This window comes from Vombatus ursinus, unplaced genomic scaffold (genome assembly GCF_900497805.2).
Source record: "Vombatus ursinus unplaced genomic scaffold, bare-nosed wombat genome assembly UNPS02014814.1, whole genome shotgun sequence".
NCBI classification, from domain to species: Eukaryota; Metazoa; Chordata; class Mammalia; order Diprotodontia; family Vombatidae; genus Vombatus; species Vombatus ursinus.
The window spans coordinates 16,951,930-16,968,219 of NW_020954592.1; the positions used below are offsets into that span (position 1 = coordinate 16,951,930).

The following is a 16,290-nucleotide window of genomic DNA, read 5'->3' on the forward strand; positions in this document are numbered from 1 at the left end:
CTAGTAATTTCTAATTGTTGTCTTAATTTCCTCTTCCTTGGTGGTAGTTTCACTGTTTTCATTCTTGATGCTAGTAATTTGGTTTTCTTCTTTCTTTTTTTTAATTAGATTCCCAAAGGTTTATCTATTTTATTGGTTTTTTCATAAAACCAGTTCTTAGATTTATTTATTAGCTCACTAGTTTTCTTAATTTTAATTTTATTAATTTATCCTTTGGCTTTCAATATTTCTAATTTGGTGTTTAATTCAGGATTTTTAATTTGTTCTTTTTCTAGTTTTTTGAGTTGTATGGCCAATTCATTGATCTCCTCTTTTTCTGTTTTATTTATGTAAGCATTTAGAGATATAAAACTTCCCATAAGAACTGCTTTTGTTGCATCCCATAGGTTTTGGTATGTTGTCTCATTATTGTCATTCTCTTGAATGAAATTATTGATTGTTTCTATGATTTGTTATTTGACCCAATCATTTTTTAGGATTAGATTGTTTAGTTTCCAATTATTTTTTAGTCTATCTTTCCATGGCCCTTCATTACATATAATTTTTATTGCATCATGCTCTGAAAAGGATGTATTTACTATTTCTGCCTTTCTGCATTGGATTGTGAGGTTTTTATGCCCTAGTACACAGTCAATTTTTGTGTATGTGCCATGTAATGCCAAGAAAAAAGTATATTCCTTTCTATCCCCATTCAGGTTTCTCCAGAGGTCTATCATACCTAACTTTTCTAATGTTCTATTCACCTCCTTAACTTCTTTCTTGTTTATTTGGTGGTTAGATTTATCTAGTTGAGAGAAGGGGAGGTTGAGGTCCTCCACTAGCATAGTTGCACTGGCTATTTCTTCTTGTAACTCCCTGAATTTCTCCTCTAAGAATTTGGATGCTATACCATTTGGTGCATATATGTTTAGTAATGATATTACTTCATTGTTTATGGTGCCTTTTAGTGGGATGTAGTTTCCTTCCATATCTGTTTTGATAAGATCTATTTTTGCTTTTGCTTTGTCTGAAATCATGATTGCTACCCCTGCTTTTTTACTTCAGCTGAAGCATAATATATTTTTTTTGTCCAACCTTTTACCTTTACCTTGTATGTGTCACTCTTTTTCAAATGTGTTTCCTGCAAACAACATATTGTAGGATTATGGTTTTTGATCCAATCTGCTATACATTTCCATTTTATGGGAGAGTTCATCCCATTCACATTCACAGTTATGATTATTATCTGTTTCTTTTTCTCGATCCTTTTCCCCCCCCCTGTTTATGCTTTTCTTTCTCCTTTGTCCTTTCCCCCTCTCACTAGTGTTTTGCTTTTGACCACTGCCTCCTTCAATCCCACCTCCCTTCTATTATCCCTTTCCCTTTTCTTCCCCTTTGCCCTTACTGCTTCTTCCCTCCCTTCTATTCCCCCTCCCTTTTTTCCCCTTTTCCCTCCTACTGCCTATAGTGCAAGTTAGATTTCTATACCTTACTGATTGTTATTCCCTTCTTGAGCCAAATCTGATGAGAGTAAGGTTCAAACAATGCTCATCCTCCTCCCTTCTTTACCTCTGCTCTAATAGGTTTTTTGTCTTTTCCTGTAATGTAATTTACCCTTGTCTGCCTCCTCCTTTCTCAGTACATTTTCTTAGCTCGGACAAATCCACTTACTTGGATCCATTTAACCCACTTGATTATTTTTTTTTATCATTACATCAAAGTTAACTTATATCCACCCCCTTTATGTATTCTCCTTTAACATGGTACAATAACAATACAGTTCTCAAGAGTTGCAAGTGTCATCTTCCGTTGTAGGGATGTAAACATTTTGCCCTTATTAACAACATGTTGTATCTTTCTGTCCCATTTACCTTTTTATCTCTCTCTTGAATCTTGTGCTTGAAGATCAAATTTTTTGTTGAGCTCTGGTCTTTTTATCTGGAATGTTTGGAAGTCCCCTATTTTGTTGAATATCCATCTCCTTCCCTGAAAAATCATGCTCAATTTTGCTGGGTAGTTAATCCTTGGCTTCATTCCAAGCTCCTTTGCCTTACAGAATATCATGTTCCATGCCCTACAGTCTTTTAATGTAGGGGCTGCAAGGTCCTGTGTAATCCTGGCTGTGGTTCCATGATATTTAAATGGTTTCTTTCTGGCTGCCTGCAGTAATTTCTCTTTAATCTGGTAATTTCAGAATTTAGCTATTTTATTCTTTGGCATTTTCAATTTGGGATTTCTTTCAGGCGGGGAGCAGTGGTTTCTTTTTACAGTTCTTTTACTTTTAGGTTCTAGGACTTCAGGGCAGTTTTCCTTTATGACTTCCTGAAAGATATTGCCCAGGCTCTTTTTTTCATCATGATTTTCAAGTAGGCCTATGATTTTTAAATTGTCTCTCCTGGATCAATTTTCCAGGTCACTTGTTTTACCCATGAGCTATTTTACGTTTTTATCTTTTTTTTCAGTTTTTTGTTTCTGTTTGACTGAGTCTTGCTCTCTCATAGAGTCATTAGTTTCCATTTGTTCAATTCTAATTTTTAACATATTGTTTTCTTCTGTTAAATTTTGTAATTGTTGTCCAGTTGGCTGATTGTGTTTTTTAGGGACTTGTTTTCTTCAGTGTACTTTTTTTCCAATTGGCCAATTTTACTTTTAAAGGACTCTTCTACCTCTCTCATTTGACTTTTAAAATCCATCTTGAGCTCCTCTAAGAAGACTTTTTGGGCTTCAGACCAGTTCATATTTCTTTTTGATACTGCAGATGTGGGTTTGATGACAATGTTGTCCTCTTCAGAATTTCTGTCTTGATCTTCACTCTTCTCATAATATGAATCTATCGTAGATTTCTTTTTACTCATGGTGTTTCTTTATTCCTTGGCCTTTAAAGAGATCATGCTCTCCCGCTGGGGAGCAGAGGGCACTGACCCAAGCTTCTTGTGTTGGGAGCCTAGGTCTTGGTAACTGACTTTGTATGCTGGGGCCTCTTATGTTGGCAATTGGAGGCTGTAGGGTTCTGGCAGCTTACCTAGTGTTGGGCTGGAATCAACAAGGCTGGGACTTTCAGGCAATCTAGGTTGCCTGCTTTTCCTTTCCTTTAGCTTTGTTAAACTCCTTTTAGGGGGATGCTGCCGGGTGTTTATCTGCCTGGGGCCCGTTGCAGTGCTACCTCCCTTAGTTCTGCTGAGGCACTGGAAGAGTCCTTTGTTGTAGAGTGCCGAGGCACCTGGTGATTTTCTGAGCTGATTTCCACCAGTTCCCCCACCCTCACTGAGGCACTCAGAGGTCCAGCTGTTGGTATTTGCCTGCTCGACCACCTGGGCTTCAGGATCTCCTCCTAGTTGGCAGTTGGAGGCTGTAGGATTCTGACAGATTACCTGGTGTTGGTCTGGAGTCAACAAGGTTGGAACTTTCAGGCAAATCTAGGTTGCCTGCTTTTCTTTTTCTTTAGCTTTGTTCAGCTCCTTTTAGATGGGTGCTGCTGGGTGTTTATGTGTCTGGGGCCCCTTGCAGTGCTGCCTCCCTTAGTTTTGTTTAGGCACTGGGAAACTCCTTTGCTCTAGAATGCCGAGGTACCTGGTGGTTTTCTGAGCTGGTTTCCACTGCTCCCCAGTGGGAGAGCATGGGAATTTGGCCTCTCCTTGCACAGGGAACCAAAGGATGAAAATAGCAGCTATAACTAGGTCATTTTGCAGAAAGAGCTTCAGAAATAACCTTTTACTTTTTGCTCTTAAGTCTGTGTAACAAAACTCAATGTAGAAAAAGAGAATGTTGTGCCATATTTAAGGAACTATACAATCTTCCCCATTTACCTTCTATAATTTCAGAAAATATCATGGTGAGGTAGGGGTGTGAACAAAGAGAATTGAAAGGATTTGCCAATTTTACATGATATGCCAATGTTGGCAACATTTGAGAAACTAATAAATTGAGATATTTAGGAACAGGGTTTTATAATTATTGTAGACCTTATGTTAAGTTCTTAGAATCTTAGAATTTAGAGTTGTAAGGAACATTAAAGATCATTAGGCCCAGAGAAGTTAGATGACTTAACTATGGTCACATAGATAGCATGAAGCAGGTCCCAGATTATAACCCAAGTTCTCTTCTGAAATCCAGTGTTCTTTCCTCTACATCATGCTCCAAGTCACAGTGAGAAAAAAATTTAATCCTTTAGTTAACCAACAGAGAGGCAACATAATGTAGCAGATTGAAAGCCAGGCTTAGAATCAGAAAGAGCTGAGGTAAAAATCTAGCCTCTGTCTTACACAGGCTTTGTGATTCTAGGAGATGTATTTAATATCTTATGCCCCAGGTCTGCATTGGTAAGAGGTAGTTTTCTCATATTATCTTGAGGAAATCATAAGTCTGCACAAGATGTGAACTAAGAAATACAGTTGTTCATATGAAACCACCTACTGATATGAAATAATAATAATGAAAATTTACTACAGAAGCCTATAAGAAATTGGATTGATATACACAAATTATGAAAGTCAATAATTCCATTTCCCTCCATCCCTCAAAAAAAAAAAAGGACAAAACTATCTATAAACAGAAGACATGTGGAATCAGGTCTAATAGCATCCAATGAAAGAAGAAAAAAACCAAAGATGAAAAGAAACATTTGGTAGGAATATCAACAGTACTGCTACATATAAACACAATTTTAGAGGCATATTTCTTAAGATGTACTTCCCTTCTGCCTCACAAGAAAACTTTCATTTTGTAAAAATCCATTTTGACTAATATCAAGTATTATTCTTCATAATCATAGGAGGTTTTTCAGCTGTCACTGAGGGTAACATGGCATATTATCAGTTCAGTATAATATCTAGAGCCTGGTATATAATAGATAAATATTATTTTTCCTTTTCTAAAAAATATTACTTACTCAACATTTCTTTTACTTTCAAATTTTGAGTTTCAAATTTTCTTCTTTTCTCCTACCTCTCCTACACCCACTAGGAAGGCAAGCAAAATATCAATAATACATGTGAAATCACTAAAACATATTTCATTATTAGCCATATTATCAAAAAAATAAAGAGAAAATAAAGTGAGAAAATTATACTACAATTTGTACTCAGAGTCCAAAAGTTCTCTTTTTGGAGGTGGAAAGCATTTTCCATCACAAGTCTTTAGATCCATGCATTGCCAAGAAGAACTAAGTCTATCAGAGTTAGTCAACACACAATGTGGCTGTTACTGTGTTTAATGTTCTACTGATTCTGCTCACTTCACGCAGCATTACACCATACAAGTCTTTTCAGGTTTTTCTGAAGTCCTCCTGCTCATTATTTCCTTTAGCGCACTAGTATTCTTTTACATTCATATACTACAACTTGTTCAGCCATTCCCCAGTTGATGGGCATCCCCTCAATTTCCAGTTCTTGGCCACCAAAGAAAGAGCTACCATAAATATTTTTGTACATGTAGGTCTTTTCCTCATTTTTATGACTCTTTGGGATACAGACCTAGAAGTGGTATTGCTGGGTGAGAGGGTATGCACGTTTTTATAGCTCTTAGGCATAGTTCAAAATTGCCCTCCAGAATGGTTGGATCAGTTCACAACTCCACCAACAATGCATTAGTGTTCCAATTTTCCCACATCTCCTCCAACATTTATCATTTTCCTGTTTTTGTCATGTTAGCCAATCTGATGTGTTACCTCAGAATTGTTTTGATCTGCATTTCTCTAATCAATAGTGATTTAGAGCCTTATTTCATATGACTATAGATAGTTTTAATTTCTTCATCTAAAATTGGGGAATAGCTTGTATTCTTATAAATTTGACTCAGTTCTCTTTATATTTTAGAAATGAGGCCTTTATCAGTGATACTGTCTGTATAAATTGTTTCCCAACCTTCTGCTTTCCATCTGATATTCGTTGCATAGGCTTTATTTGTGCAAAAACTTTTCAATTTAATAGAATCAAAATAATCCATTTTGCATTTCATAATGTTTTCTATCTCTTGTTTGGTCATAAACTCTTCCCTTCTCCATAAATCTGACAAGTAAACTATTCCTTGCTCTCCTAGTTTGCTTATAGTATCAGCCTTCATAGCTAAATCATGTACACAATCTGACTTTATCTTGGTATAGGGTGTAAGATATCGATCTATGCCTAGTTTTTGCCGTACTGTTTTCTGGTTTCCCAGCAGTTATTATTAAATAGTGAGTTCCTATCCCAGAAGCTGGAGTCTTTGGGTTTACTAAACAGTAAGTTACTACAGTCATTGTCTATTGTGTCTACTGTGCCTAACTTATTCCACTGATGCACTACTTTATTGCTTAGGCAGTGCCGATTAGGGGTTGATGATTGCTGTTTTATAATGCAATTTAAGGTCTGGTGTGGTTAGGCCACCTTCTCTTGCATTTCTTTTCATTAATTCGCTTGATATTCTGGAATTTTTGTTCTTCTAGATGAATTTTGTTATTATTTTTTCTAGTGCTATAAAATAATTTGTGGTAGTTTGATTGGTATGGCACTGAATAAGTCATTTTTATCATATCAGTTAGGCCAACCCACGAGCAACTGATATTTTTCCAAGTATTTAGATCTGACTTTATTTGTGTGGAAAATGTTTTTAATTATCTTTCTTTAGTTTCTGGGTTTGTTTCAGCAGGTAGACTCCCGAATATTTTACAATATTTACAATAATTTTAAATGGAATTTCTCCATCTCTGGCTCTTAGGTTTTGTTAGTAATATATAGAAATATCAGTGATTTATGTGGGGTTTATTTTATATCCTGCAACTTTGCTAAAATTGTTTATTATTTCCAGTAGTTTTTTATTTGATTCTCTAAGAACACCTGTAAAGAGTGATAGCTTTTTTTCTTCTTTGCCTATTCTAATTCCTTCAATTTATTTTTTTTCTTCTCTTATTATTAAATCTAACATTTCTAGTACAATATTGAATAATGGTGGTGATAACGGACATCCTTCTTTCACCTCCAATCTTATTCTAGCTTATCCCCATTACACATAATGTTTATTTGAGGGAAAACTCCATTTATTCCTATGCTCTCTACTGTTTGTAATAGGAATGGTTATTTATTTTGTCAAAAGCTTTTCCTACATATATTCAGATAATATATGATTTCTGTTAGTTTTGTTGTTGATATAATCAATCATGCTGATAGATTTCCTAATATTTAAACAGCCACACATTTCTGGTATAAATCCTTTCTGGTTATAGTGTATTATCCTCAAAATAAGTTGCTGTAATGTCTTTGCTATTCGAAATTTTTGCTTCAATGTTCATTAGGGAAATTGGTCTATCATTTTCTTTCTCTGTTTTAGCTCTTCCTGGTTTAGATATCAGCAGTATATTTGCATCATAAAAAGAATTTGGTAAAACTCCTTCTTTGCCTATTTTCCCAAATAGTTTATATAGTATTGGAATTAATTATTCTTTAAATTTTTGATAGAATTCACTTGTAAATCCATCTGCCCCTGGAGATTTTTTCCTAGGGAGTTCATTGATGGCTTGTTCAATTTCTTTGTCTTTCTTTTTTTTGTGAAAAGAATAATTCCCATGATGTTTAGTGTTACTTTAGACTTTTCTCTGTTTTGTCTTTAACAATGATTATTAGATTGCTACTGAACACATACGGTTTGGTAATACTGACTGTCCTTCCTTCACCTCATCCACATTCTGTTTTCCTCTGGTATCCAATCTCATCCTCTCTCTTTAGGCCTTCTTCACCCTCCTGGGACTCCGCTGCCACCTGCACTTCTTTCCAGGCACAAAGGGATTGGTTAACACACAAGTGCTTGGACTCTAGCAACTATATTAAAGTTGGTCCCTCCTTCGGTTCTTGCACATCACCATTAGCTTCACTTGGATAGAAATTCTGCAGTTTGTTCCTTGGTGTTGGCCATGTTAAAGAAATGTAACTTCTCCCACTTCCCACCAAGGTTATCCTATCTGAATTCTAAAGGGTTATCTGAAACAGAGGGATTTTTCTAGGCAAACTCCCTTAATGGGCATTTTACACTTGGACAAACCAAAAGTTCGTTGTTTGTGTACATGTGTTATTTTTTAAAAGTTCAATCTCCCCTGCCCCCCAAAAAACTGATAGCATGGGCTGTATCAGAAAAAGTCCTGGTCTTGTCAGAGCAATTTACAGAGTTAATTTGGTCATTTACACAGGTAAGTACTATCAAGCTTCATTTTCTGTTGACGAGTTTGCTGTTACCAGAGTCAGGCTTGCGAGTCATTCAGTCCAGCTCTTTTTGAACATTTGTCAAAAGTCTTTTGTCCAGACTTTTTGGCGGCAGAACTCCCAGGAGAGTTGGTCTTTTTACTCAAAAGGCTGTTAAAGAAGCTGGCCAACACTCCACTTGCAGCATTACTTTTAATATTTGGATCAGGCTTCTTGACAGATATGATTGGTGAGGCACTGGGGACATTGGCAAATCCAGATCTGCCCTGTGTCCTTGGAGACCCTATAGGCCCTCTAACAGGAGATTCTGATGCTGTTGTAGGGGTGGCTGGCTGCTTGGCAAGGAAAGACTGCTGCTTCATTACAAAAACTTGTTCATTTTCTGCTGCCAATTCTTTATCATGGAACAACTTTCTTATAGGAGTTTTACAATGAAGTCTTCATACACATCATCTGGTTTTACTGTTGTGAAGTTTTCATGTAAAATATCTATTTTCTTTCCATTGTCCCAACCAGAAGGTGTAAAAACTGCATCCTTTTCCACCACTAAAGCAGGTGTGGTGAAGTGAAAACTGCATGTTTTATGCACAATATACATGTACAACAAGTCAAGGTTCTTTTCTTCCTTAACTGATGTATAAATCAAGGCAGCTCCATATTGTAAGCAGAATTTACAGTGTGCAACTGAATAAAATCAAAGTGGTCTTCTTGATAGTGATGTTCCTTCTCTAGGATGCTCACTGCATCACACTTTGTGCAAACTACCAAGACCAAGATCCCAAGATTATTGTTGTGTATAAGTGGCAAGGTAAAATTTTCACCATCTTGTGCTGAAGCTAGAGGTCCTCTCCTCTGTGGTGAGTCTTGATAGCCTTCCTCAGGTTCTACATACTCTTGAAAATCCTTCACGAACTTTTGCTCTATGTCTCTCATTTCTTCTGGTAGGATTTTCATTTTATCAATGTGTTCCCACAAAAACCTGGCCCATTTCTGTAATGATTCCATAACAGTCCAAGGCCTAGACATATCTACTACAAAAATGACTAAAGTGTCTTGCAGGGTTTCTGCAGAAACAGCAAACTTCAACAGGCCTTTATGGTACAAATCTGCATCCAGGATCCACACATTGCAACATGTCTGATCATCTCTATCTTCATCATGAATATTAAGGTATTCTAAACCTCTTCCTTTTTTGCTGTGTTCTGCTCCTTGTAATTAGCCAAGAGTGTTGTTTTACCTGAACCATCTTCACCAAAGATGAGGATGTTTTTGCCTGCTGGTAACTTAGACCTGGACCAGGTGGAGACTTCACACAGGATAGAAGATATAACACTTAAAGGTTTGCAAAGCTCTTCATAGACATGTTATTTTGGTCTTCACAACAACAGCTCTGGGAGGGAGGTGTTGTTATAATCTCCACTTTACAGAGAAGGAAAAGTGAGGGAGGCAGAAGCAAAGTGACTTGCCTAGGGTCACACAACTAGAAGTGTCAGGTTGGATTTGACCTCCGGTCTTCCTGACTCCAAGAGAGAGAAAAGGAGATGAGAGAGGAGGGAACGAAGAGGAGGATGAGAAGGGGGCCCGGCTCTGCCTGCCCCTTGGCCCCTCAGTGTGGAGCTGGGAGGGAGGCCAATTTATTTTTCTGAGATGGGGTTATTTAAGTATTTTACTTCCTCTTTAATCTGGGCAATTAGTACTTTTGTAAATATTCATCCATTTCACTAAAATTGTCAAATTTATTGGCATACAGTTGGGCAAAATAGCTCCTAATTATTGTTTTAATTTCCTCTTCATTGGTGGTGAATTCACCCTTTTTGTTTTTGACACTGGTAATTTGGTTTCTTCTTCCTTTTTTAAAATTAGATTAACCAAAGGTTTATCTATTTTAATGGTTTTTTCATGAAACTGGCTAATTTATTAGTTCAATATTTTTCTTAATTTAAATTTATTAATCTCTCCTTTGGTTTTCAGTATTTCTAATTTGGTATTTAATTGGGGATTTTAAATTTGTTCTTTTTCTAGTTTTTTTTTAATTGTGTGCCCGATTCATTGATCTCCTCTTTCTATATTTTATTCATATAAGAATTTAGAGATATAAAACTTACCCTAAGAACTACTTTCACTACCTCCCATTAGTCTTGTCACATTATCTCATTATTGCCATTCTCTTGGATGAAGTTATTGATTGTTTCTATGATTTGTTGTTTGACTCTCTCATTTTTTAGGATTAGATTATTTAGTTTCCAAATAATTTTAGCCTATCTAAATGGATCTTTACTGCATATAATTTTTATTGTATTATGATCTGAAAAGAATGCATTTAATATTTTTGTCTTTCTGCATTGGATTGTGGGGTTTTTAAGCTTAAATACATGGTCAATTGTTGTGTAGGTGCCATATACCACCTAAAAAAGGTATATTCCTTTCTAACCCCACTCAATTTTCTCCAGAGATCTACTATAGCTAACTTCACTAAAATTCTATTCACCTCCTTAACTTCTTTCTTGTTTATTTTGTAGTTAGATTTATGTAGTTCTGAGAGGGGGAGTTTGAGGTCCCCCACTAGTATAGTTTTGTTGTCTATTTCTTGCTATAACTCTCTTAACTTCTATAAGAATTTGGACACATATGTTTAGTAATGATATTACCTCATTGCCTATGATACCTTGTAGCAGGATATAATTTCCTTCCTTGTCTCTTTTAATTAGATCTATTTTTACTTTTGCTTTGTCTGATATCAGCATTGATACCTATACCTTTTTTTTGTTTTGCTTCAGCTAAAGCATAATATATTCTACCGCAGCCTGTTACCTTTAATCTGTGTGTATCTCTCTACTTTAAATGTGTTTCTTGTAAACAATGTATTTTGGATTATGGTTTTTAATCCACTCTGCTATCTACTTCCATTTTATGGGAGAGTTCATCCCATTCTCATTCACAGCTATGATTACTATCTGTGTCTTTCTCTCCATCCTATCCTTTCCCTCCACAAACATTTATGCTTTTCTGTCTCCTTTGTGGCTATCTCTCCTCACCATTGTTTTCCTTCTGACTACTGCCTCCCTGAATATGCCCTCCCTTCTATCATCCTCTTCCCTTTTCTTTTCCCTTTCCCCTCTGACTTCCTATAAAGTAAGTTGATTTCTATACCTGAGTATCTTATTCCCTCTTTGAGCCAGATCTGATGATAGTAAAGTTCAAACAATGCTCTTCTCCCTCCCTTCTTTCCCTCTACTGTAATAGGTCCTTTTGCCTCTTCATGTGATGTTATTTACCCTTTTCTGCCCTCTATTTTCCTCTTCTCCCAGTACAATTCCTTTTCACATTTAATTAGATTTTTTTTTATCACATCAAAATCAACCCACACCCTCTATCTACATATACCTTTTTAAAGGTCATAATAAAGATACAGTTCTCCAGAGTTATAAGTATCATTTTCCTTTGTAGGGATATAAACAGTTTACCCTTACTAAATATCATGTTTTTTTCTTTCCTATTTACATTTTTATGCCTCTCTTCAGTCTTGTATTTGAAGATCAAATTTTCTGTTGAGCCCTGGTCTTTTCATCAGGAAATTTTGGAAGTCCTCTATTTCATTGAATGTCCATCTCTTGCCCTGAAAGATTATGCTCAATTTTGCTGGGTAGTTGATCTTTGGTTGTAATGCAAGCTTCTTTGCTTACAGAATATCATATTTTAGGCCCTCAAATCTTTTAAGATATAAGCTCCAAGGTCCTGCATAATCCTTTCAGTGGTTCCATGATATTTATATTGCTTCTTTCTGAATCCTTGCAGCATTTTCTCCTTGATATTTTCCTTGGCATTTCAATTTGAGATCTCTTTCAGGAGATGATCAGTGGATTCTTTCAATGACTATTTTACCCTCCTGTTCCACAATCTCAGGGCATTTTTTTCTTGTTGACTCCTTAAAGATGATGTCCAGGATCTTTATTTTTTTTTTGAACATGTCTTTCAGGTAGACCAACAATTCTTAAATTATCTCTTCTGGATCAATTTTCCAGGTCAGTTGTTTTCCAATGAGGCATTTTACATTTTCTTCTTTTTTTTCATTCTTTTGATTTTGTTTAACTGATTTTTGAGGTCTCATGGAGTTATTGGTTTCCACTTGCCCAGTTCTAGTTTTTAATGAATTGTTTTCTTCACTTAGCTTTTGTATCTCCTTTTCCATTTAGCCAAATATATTTTTTAAGGACTTGTTTTCTACAATCAATTTTTGTCTTTCCTTTTCCAAGCTATTGACTCTCTCTTGCATATCTCTGATTTCTTTTCCCAATTTTTCTTCTATTTCTCTTATTTGATTTTTAAATTTCTTCTTGAGCTCTTCCAAGAAGGCTTTTTGTGCTTGAGACAAGCTCATATTCCCCTTTGAGGTTTTGGATGTGGATATTTTGACAATGTTGTACTCTTCTGAATTTGTGTTTTGATCTTTCCTGTCTCCACCAAAAGTCTATGGTCATTGTCCATTTCTAATTTTGCTTATGAGGTTTGCCTATTTTTAATTCAACTTTTAAAGTTGATCTCTCCTACTGAAGCACAAGGTCACTGACCCAATCTTTTTGTGCTGGGGGCCAGAAACTTGGTCCCTGGCTTTGTGTGCTGAGTCCTCAGGTGCTATCACTTGGAGGCTGTAGGGGTCAGCTTACCTGGTGCTGAGGTCTCTCAAAATCTCTCTTAAGAACTTTGGAATTGAGTGTGTGACATGGGAGACAGTGGCACAGGACCTCTCAGCATGGCATGCCCTCATCAGAGAAAATGCTGTTTGCTCTATGAGCAAAGTGGAATTGAAATAGGTTAAAAGAAATGCAAAATGCACAAATTTAGAGAATCCACCCCAAATGGACTCTTGTGCTCAACCTGTCATAGAGCATTCCATTCTCATATTGGTTTGATCAGCCAAAGTCAGACACACTGTAAATTGAATATGACATGTTGATGTCATTCTGGTCATATTTGAGAATGAAGGTCAACAACTAACATTTTAGCTACAGGCAGTTTTCCCAATTATTTCTTTTAATTAGCCTTTGCTTTTGCTTTGTCTGAGATCATAATTGCTACCCCTGCCTTTTGTACCTCAGCTGAAGCATAATAGAATCTGCTCTACCCCTTTCTTCTGACCATTGTCTCCCCTAATCTGCCCTCTCTTTTTTCACTCCCTCCCATATTTTTTATTCCTTTCCTATCCTATTTCCCTATTTGGTAAGATAGATTTATATACCAAAATGTGTGTGTGTGTGTGTGTGTGTGTGTGTGTGTGTGTGTGTATTCTTCCCTCTTTGAACCGGTTCAAAGAAGCATTGCCTTCCACCTCGCCTATTTTCCCTTCTACTATAAATGTTCTTCCCTGTGTACTTCTTTAATGTGATAAAAATTTCCCTATTCTTCCTCTCCCTTCCCCTTTCTCCAACTATATTCCTCTTTCTCATCCTTTCATTTTATTTTATTTTATTTTTTGGAGATCATCCCAAATTAATCAACTGATATTCATACTTTGTATCTATGATTAATATTTAGCTTTTTATGTTTCTCTTGAGTCTTGTTTCAATGTCAAATTTTTTGTTTGGCTCTGGTCTTCTCATTAAAAATGCTTTGAAAGTAATATCATATTCCAAGCCCTCTGTTCTTGTTATTCAGTCATTTCAATTGGATTTATTATCCCATTTTGGGGGTTTCTTGGCATTTTACATATGAGGAAATTGAGGCAAACAGGGTTATATGATTTGTCCATGGTCATACACCTGGTAGGTATGTGGAACCAGATTTGAACTCAGGTTTTCTTCAATGAACTTTTGTACCTTTTTTTCCTATTTTTCCTATTCTGCTTTTTAATGAGTTATTCTCTTTGATGAATTTTTGTGCTTCTTTTACTATTAGGCCAATTCTGTTTTTTTAAGAACATTTTCATCAGTATCTTTTTTATTTCTCTTTTAGCAGGCTGAATATTTTCTTTTCATAATTTTCTTGCATCCTTAACACTTCTAGCACTTGTTGGGATTGCATCAAATTAGCACGTTTACTTTTGCATTCCCAGATCCCAAAATGCTGCATAGGAAGTACTTAATAAATACTTATTGATATGTGACCTCAGACAAGTCACTTACTTACAACACTCCAAATACATAAATTGCAGAGAAAGTGATACCCTGCATTGGTTGTTCATGAAACCAACATGTCCAGTCCCTTTCCCAATCCTTATGCCACTTTCTAATTGTACATAGAAACAGATAATCTAACCAATAAATCACCAAGCATTTACTGAGAACCTTCTGCACTGTGCTAGGACCCTGGGCAGTCCAGAAATAATTTATATCTAGTTGTAGGTTATACCAAAAGCCATATAAGTAAAAAAAATGCTTTCACAAATATAGCCACTCTATACCTAGTGCCAATTCATTCTGGTTTTGTCATATTGTCAGTTACCTCAGATAGTAATGGACAACTCCCATCACCCTTCTCCCAAAGTCAATAATCTTCTTGGATTAATTCTATGTGATAATTACCAGATCTATCTACCCTGTCCTAGTTTTTCTACTGAATTGAGTCTTGTATCATTAATTGCCTATTAGATATTTCTAACTGGATAATCACATAAGATTCTTAAACTCAACATTTCTAAAACTAATATCAATATATTTCCCCAAACCCCATCCTTCTTGCCTCTTTTTGTTGAGGAAGTTACCATTATTGTAGTCAACCAGATTAAAGAACTTAGAATCATTCCCCAGACCCAACTTCCCTCAAGACCTATTAGTTTCCAAGTCTTCTCAATTCTGTCTCCATAGAATCTCTTCCATCTGTCCCATCTTTCCACCCACATCTCAATACCTTAGTTAAGGCCCCCATCATTTCTGGTATACATTGTGGTGGTAGCCCCTTATTTGTTCTTCCAGTGTCAAGTGTTGCTCTTCTGCAATCTGTGCTTCACACAACTATTAGAATGATATTCCTAAAGCACAGGTCTGAGTATGTTACTAACTTGCTCAGAAAACTCCAGTGGGTCCTGTGATCTTGAGAATAAAATGTAATCTCTTCTGTTTGCTTCTTAAAGTCCTTCACATTCTGCTTCCAACCTCTATTTACATATTTATTATGGTTTCACCCTATATTCCAACCTTATTACCCCACTTGTTCCTTCTCATACACAATATTCTATCTGTTATCCCACTGCCTTTGCATAAGTTTTTCCCCATAACTGATATATACTCTTTCTTCACTTCCACCTAGCTCCTTTTGGAGCTTACTTCCAATATGAAGTTTGTTTTGGTGCTTCAGAATGGCTAGTGTCCCAAAATTATTTTGTATCTTCCTTGTATACAACATAAATATGCAATTATATGTATATGTATTATCTCTCCACTTCCCAGAGAAGATTTTTTTTCTTCCTCAAATGCATGTAATACCATGTTAACCACTCTCCTCCCCTTAACAAGCTCTGATGACTCCTTATTACCTCTAAGATCTAATATAAAATCATTTGACTTATAAAGTCCTTTAAAACCTGGTCCCTTCCCTTCCTATCTTTTCAGTCTTTTTACACCTTAGAATTCTCTACTTACTCTGTAATTCAGCCACAGTGGCCTCACACAAGACACTCAATGTCCTGATTCTATATATTTTCTCAGACTCTTCTCCATGCCTGGAATGTCCTCTTCATCTCAGTCTCTTTACTTCACTGGCTTTATTCAAGCTTAAGTTAAAATTGTACCTTCTGTAAGAAAGCCCTTTCCAATCATCCTTAAAGCTAGTGCCTTCCTTCTGAGATTATCTCCAATATACTCCACAGATAACTTGTTTGTAAATAGTTGTTTGCACTACCATTGGATCATGAATATCTTGAGACTGGGGCAGTTTTTGCCTTTCTTTGTATCCCTGGAACTTAGCATAGTGCCTGACACATAATAAGTACATAATAAATGCTTACTGATCTGTTGACAAAGTTATGGACAGGAACTTTTATTTTTGTGTATGCATGGCTAATCAGAGGTGGACTTCAGGCATCTCTTTGCTAGAGCAGGATTCTTTTGCTTTGCTTATGCTTGGATCTGGGTCACAGTTCTGGGTGGCGGTCCTGGGGCAAGGAGGAGTGCTGGCATGGTGGAGCTTGTAGTGGTGGTGGAGAGGATAT

General features: G+C 36.2%; 1 protein-coding gene and 1 pseudogene across 1 annotated transcript in view; both read right to left on the bottom strand.

Annotated features, from left to right (window-relative positions):
* EPHA6 (EPH receptor A6) overlaps positions 1-16,290 on the bottom strand; it is a 1,252,883-nt gene that overhangs the window by 808,103 nt on the left and 428,490 nt on the right. The gene's annotated exons all lie outside the window — the stretch shown is intronic.
* LOC114022881 overlaps positions 8,186-16,290 on the bottom strand; it is a 51,172-nt pseudogene continuing 43,067 nt past the window's right edge.